The sequence below is a fragment of the Panicum virgatum genome, chromosome 3K (assembly GCF_016808335.1).
Source record: "Panicum virgatum strain AP13 chromosome 3K, P.virgatum_v5, whole genome shotgun sequence".
Taxonomy (NCBI): domain Eukaryota; kingdom Viridiplantae; phylum Streptophyta; class Magnoliopsida; order Poales; family Poaceae; genus Panicum; species Panicum virgatum.
This window is the reverse complement of record NC_053138.1, coordinates 34,381,317-34,387,069: the sequence shown is the minus strand read 5'-3', so window position 1 is coordinate 34,387,069 and position 5,753 is coordinate 34,381,317. Positions and strand designations below refer to the sequence as shown.

General features: G+C 45.3%; 1 non-coding gene across 1 annotated transcript; it reads right to left on the bottom strand.

Annotated features, from left to right (window-relative positions):
• Positions 1–338: 338 nt before the first annotated feature.
• Positions 339–447, bottom strand: LOC120701626. The gene has a single exon (XR_005686191.1). It is a non-coding gene; the product is annotated as a small nucleolar RNA R71 (small nucleolar RNA).
• Between the last annotated feature and the right edge of the window lie 5,306 nt (positions 448–5,753).

The following is a 5,753-nucleotide window of genomic DNA, read 5'->3' as shown; positions in this document are numbered from 1 at the left end:
GTTCTGTGTCCCCTCCATCGACAATGTGGCCACTGGCCCCAACATCAATGTCGGGGACATGAACTTCGAGCTCAAATCAAGTCTCATCAACATGGTGCAGGCTAGCCCATTCTGTGGCAAGCCAAATGAGGATGCAAATGCACATTTGCAGAATTTTTTGGAGCTCTGCGACACTGTTGTCATACGGGGTGTCACCGCCGACGTTGTCAAGTTTCGTTTGTTTCCCTTTTCCCTCTTGGGGAAGGCGAAACAGTGGTTTTACAAGGAAAAAGATATCGACACCTGGGACAAATGCTCCAAGGCGTTCCTCGCAAAATTCTTCCCGCTGGGCAAAACAAATGCTCTGCGCCGGAGAATATCAAGTTTCTAGCAGACGGGGATGGAATCCATCCCAGAAGCTTGGCAAAGGCTGCAGGAATACATCCTGGCTTGTCCTCACCATGGCATGGACGAGTGGCTCGTCCTGCAAAGCTTCTACAACAGGCTCACAACGACATCTGAAGCCAATATTGATGCCACTGCTGGAGGAGCCTTCCTCGACCTGACCATTACCAAATCCAAAGCATTGGTCGAAAAAATGGTCTCCAATCAAGGGTGGAGCGATGAACGACTCCAACCCCATACAAAAGGCATGCATACCGTTAAAGAGACGGATATGATTGCCGCGAAGCTGGACCTCCTAATCAAGAAGATGGAGGAAGGGAGCAAACAACCGATCCATGCTCCCGTTTACGCCATGGGTTCGCACTTCATGTGCGAAGTCTGTGGTAACGATGGACATTCGGGGAACGACTGCCCCGAAACCCGTGAAGACTGCGCATACCTCAACAACAACCATAACAACGGAATCTGTCCACCACAAGGAGGCCAGGGGTGGAACCAGCCACGTCCACCTTTTCAGGGAGGTAATAACTACAATCCTTCTTATAATTCGAATTTCAGTTCGAACCAATCTCCCTTGAGAGAACTTGTCCTTGGCCAAGTTAAAATCAACGAAAATATAAATAAAAAGATTTTGGCCAATGACAAATCCCTGGAAAGTTTAAATGTCAAGCTTGAAACTTTGTCTTCAACTCTTAGAAACCAGTTAAGTTTCAACAAAATGATCGAAACCCAGCTTGCTCAAATTGCTGCTTCGTTACCTGCTATTGAGAGCGGGAAGATCCCGGGGCAACTCGAGTCTCTCGTTGAAAATGTCAGCATGGTGTCTACCGGATGGAGTAACTCGTCCCGGAGGCTACCACGCAATAACCATGCAGGTAGGTACTATCCCCCAAGGAACGACGTCTGGGATGGCATGGTGGCAGCTGTGCAAGAGGATCCAGGGGTCCCCATGATCAGCTGCTCGATCTACATCAAACACTTCGAGTGATGCCTATGCAATATGGGGGCAAGCATGAATATAATGCCCAAGGTAATATATGAAGCACATGAATATCCTGTTCTTTCCCCAACAACTATGCTCATACAGCTTGCAGATTCAACCATTCGGTATCCCGAAGGGATAGCCGAACACGTTTTCGTACGAGTACGAGACTATTTCGTCCTTGCCGACTTTGTGGTAATGGATATGGAGGGCGACCTCGGAGTTGACCTTGTACTTGGGCGACCTTTTCTAAGGTCTGCCAAGGCAAGGATCGATGTCGGAAAGGGAGAAACCTGTTTCCATGTCGGAAGGGAGGATATGTTTTTCAGGTTCAAGAAGAAGGAAGAGCAGCGCTTCTTGATTCAACAAGACAGTGAAGGGCAAGCACTCTGGGGTGCACCAGAACCCCAGCCAGAACAACGACCCTCCGCACCTAAAAGAAAGAAGAAGGAAAAGAAGGTTTGGCGGAAGGTCGAGAGTTCGGCCTCATCCAGTTCTGCAGGACGAACCGACGAATGGTAAGTATGGTTGAGAAAAGTCGTGCACGTCGCACTTTAAACGACGCGCCCTTGCCAAAGGTAAATTGGTATTTATCTCATATTTTCTTCTCCGCCTTTTCAAATTTCCTTTGCACCTTATTTGTTTTTCTCCACTGCATGTTTGAAATTTTCAAAATTGTTTTCTGCATGCTAGAATTTTTCTAGCACTTTTCCCTTTTTACAAAAAAAAAACCAAAAAAATATTCTCTGAGTTTTAAAATCCTTTGGGAAAAATAATTTGGACATATTTTCGAGCAAACTTTTGGCCGTGCACCATATTTTCAAAGTTCATAACCGTTGAGGAATCACCTGGCCAAAGGAGAGCACCAGGGGGCCCACCCTGGGGCCGGCCGACCCCACAAGTCGGCCGACCCAGGGCCAACGGCTCCTGGGCCCCACCTTCTCCAACGGCTTCCTGACCGTTGTGCCTGGCTCCTCCTCGGGTGCACTCGCCCAGTTTCCTTCTGTTATCACCATAAATTAACAGGGTTAATTAATGGGCCGAGAGCAAGTTGGGCTTACTGCGGAAATTAAAGAAGGCTTGTGAATCGGCTGTGTTACCACCAGAATTTGGTTGAGAAGGATATGGGCCGAAGCTGCCGATGGGCCTATACGGATTGTCTAGGGAAGAGGCGATTGTGGTCCATGCTAAGAGCCGATGGGCTCTTCTTATCTGTGTGCGTCGGGAGCCAATGGGCTCTCTTTATCTGTAATCATTAGAGATAGATTAGTTTTCGTATTGGACTAGGTTTTGTTTAACTTGGTCGTCAAGTCTACAAGACTATAAATATGTACCCTCTGACATTCGTAAAGGAAGAACGTCATCACGTTTTGCAAACAACAACTCTCGGCGCACCGCCACCCCTAATTCTAGGGTTTCATCCAAGTAAGCGCCATGCTGCCCTGATCGCTTCCTGCGATCAGGGCAGCGTTGTTCTTGCTTTTACCTTGGTATTACTCATACTTAAGCATTTTTTATGGCGAGTAGTGCTAGTGTTGGCGCTCCTTAAGTACCCATTTTACTATATAATTAGGAGTCGTTTTGGTAAATTCTTCGGGATGATTCATGTACTAACCCACCACTTGGCACCCGAACTTGACCGGTTTCGATTTTGTCCTGGATTTTGGAGTATGTTGCATTTTGACAGGAAATTGGACATTTTTGGATAGATCAAGCATGGGATAGATTCAATGGATTGATTGAACAAGGACCGAAGCTCCGATTTTCTGGTGAAGTACTCTTGCATACTTTTTATTTTTCCCTAACCCCCGAGTGCATGCAATTTGTTCAAATGTGTGCAAGAGGAGATCTCATGGAGAAAACACTCACGGAAGCCGCCCAACTCCTACAAAAAATCAGCAAGGGTGCGGCCATGCGAAGAGATTGGGAAAAACGATGTTCGGCAAGCTCCGAGGAAGAATCTCAAGTGCGGGTGCTTGCTGAAATTTTCAGAAAAGAGGCATCGGAAGTGAGGGAAGAACAACCGAAGCATGGGAAAGTCATAGAGACAAACCACGATGAAGAAGCATCGATCTGGAGTGCAACGAAAGACGACCCGGAAAAGAAAGGAAGAACCATGGGCACCGCCAAATCGCTAAGGGAATTCGAGCAATTGGATTGGATACCAATTGACTTCGGAAAATTGTTCGACAATGCAAGACCGCATCCAAATCAGCGAGGAATGGCGAAGGTGATAGCGGAAGACTTCCTGCCGGATAATCACACGGGATATACATTTGGCAAGGAATCGGCCGGCGATATTATTCGAAAACTTTTTGAAGAAAAAGAGGAAGAGATTGACTTAGACGAAGTGCTGGAGATCAAAAGGACCCTGGGAGTGAACTCGGAATCATCACCCTATGCGCACATAGCCCAAGTATATGCGATTGGAAGCGATCAAGGCGAAGGTAACCCATCACCCACACCTCGTGTTGATTGCATAATAGAAGGAACAAAATGTTGCAATGTTTTATGTGACGTTGGCGCCCATGTTAGTGTGCTGAGTTCCAAGGTTTATGTTGAGCTTTTTAACGAAACATCAAACCTAGATGCCACAATCATTAAATTGATCATGGGAGATGGTAGATTAATCAAACCGCTAGGAGTGCTTAGAAATCTAAATGTTGCTATAGCGGGTAAAAAAATTCCTACCGACTTTTTTGTGATTAATGCTAGTGATGATGAGCATGAAGGCATAATCCTTGGAAAACCCTTTCTCAAATTAGTAAATGTTGTTCTAGATGTTGTAAAAGGGATTGTCACTTTTGATCTAGATGGAGAGAAGCGCACATTTGAATTTCATTCAAAATCGTCTTTTGCTTCACCTCTACCTCTTGATAACGAAGAGGTAGAGAGCATTTGTTCCATTGATTCTTTCAAGGATCCTCTCCAACGCGCTTTGGAGAATGGAGACGCTCAAGATGATCAAGACGAAGAACTAGTGGAAACAATGGAAGAATTGAAGCCACAACACGGGAATTTGGAGGAAGAAAAATTTGAAGACATTGGAGAGTTAGATCAAGAAGAGGATTGTGTGCCCGATGTTGAGATGAAGCCACTCCCCAAGGGATTGAAATACGAATTTTTGGGAGAGGGCAAGACTTTTCCGGTGATTATTAGCGACGAATTGAGCCTGGAAGAGACGGAGAAGTTTCTGAATTTATTGAAGAAGCACAAAAAGGTGATCGGCTACTCGATTAATGACTTGAAAGGTATTAGCCCCGCTTTTTGCACACATCGTATACAACTCGAGGAGCAATACAAGCCGGTCATAGAACATCAAAGAAGGTTGAGCCATGCTATGCGTGATGTGGTGAAGAAGGAGGTTATCAAATTGTTGAATGCCGGAATAATATACCCCGTGCCACATAGTGAATGGGTAAGCCCCGTGCATTGTGTTCCTAAGAAAGGAGGACTCACGGTTGTGAAAAATGAGAAGGAGCAATTGATACCGCAAAGAAGCATCACGGGATGGAGGATGTGCATCGATTATAGAAAATTGAATAAGGCAACGAGGAAGGATCATTTTCCACTACCATTCATTGACGAGATGCTAGAAAGGTTGGCAAAGCATTCACGCTTTTGTTACCTTGATGGATACTCGAGATTCTTCCAGATACCTATTCATCCGGATGATCAACATAAGACCACGTTTACTTGCCCGTATGGAACCTTTGCGTATCAGAGGATGCCTTTTGGATTGTGCAATGCGCCAACTTCTTTTCAAAGGTGCATGATGGCTATATTTTCAGATTTCATAGAAGAGATTATGGAGGTATTCTTGGATGATTTCTCGGTGCATGGTACTAGCTTTGATAATTGCTTGGGAAATTTGGAGAAAGTTCTTAAAAGATGTGGAGAGGTTGACCTTGTGCTTAATTGGGAGAAGTGTCATTTCATGGTGAAAGAAGGAATTGTTCTCGGTCATGTTATCTCCGAGAGAGGGATAGAGGTGGACAGAGCAAAAATAGAAACCGTGGAGAAGTTGCCACCACCTACGGACATCAAATCTTTGAGGAGCTTCCTCGGTCATGCCGGATTCTATAGGAGGTTCATAAAGGATTTTTCAAAAATCACCAAGCCATTGACACAACTTCTCCAAAAAGATGTGGAATACATCTTCGATAGTGATTGCCTTCACGCATTTCGAACACTCAAGCAATCCCTCATAAGTGCTCCTATCATGCAACCTCCGGATTGGAATCTACCTTTTGAAATCATGTGTGATGCGAGCGACTACGCCGTAGGAGCCGTTCTTGGACAAAGAAAAGAGGGGAAGGTAAATGCTATCTACTACGCAAGCAAGACTCTCAATAAAGCCCAATTTAATTATGCAACAACAGAGAAA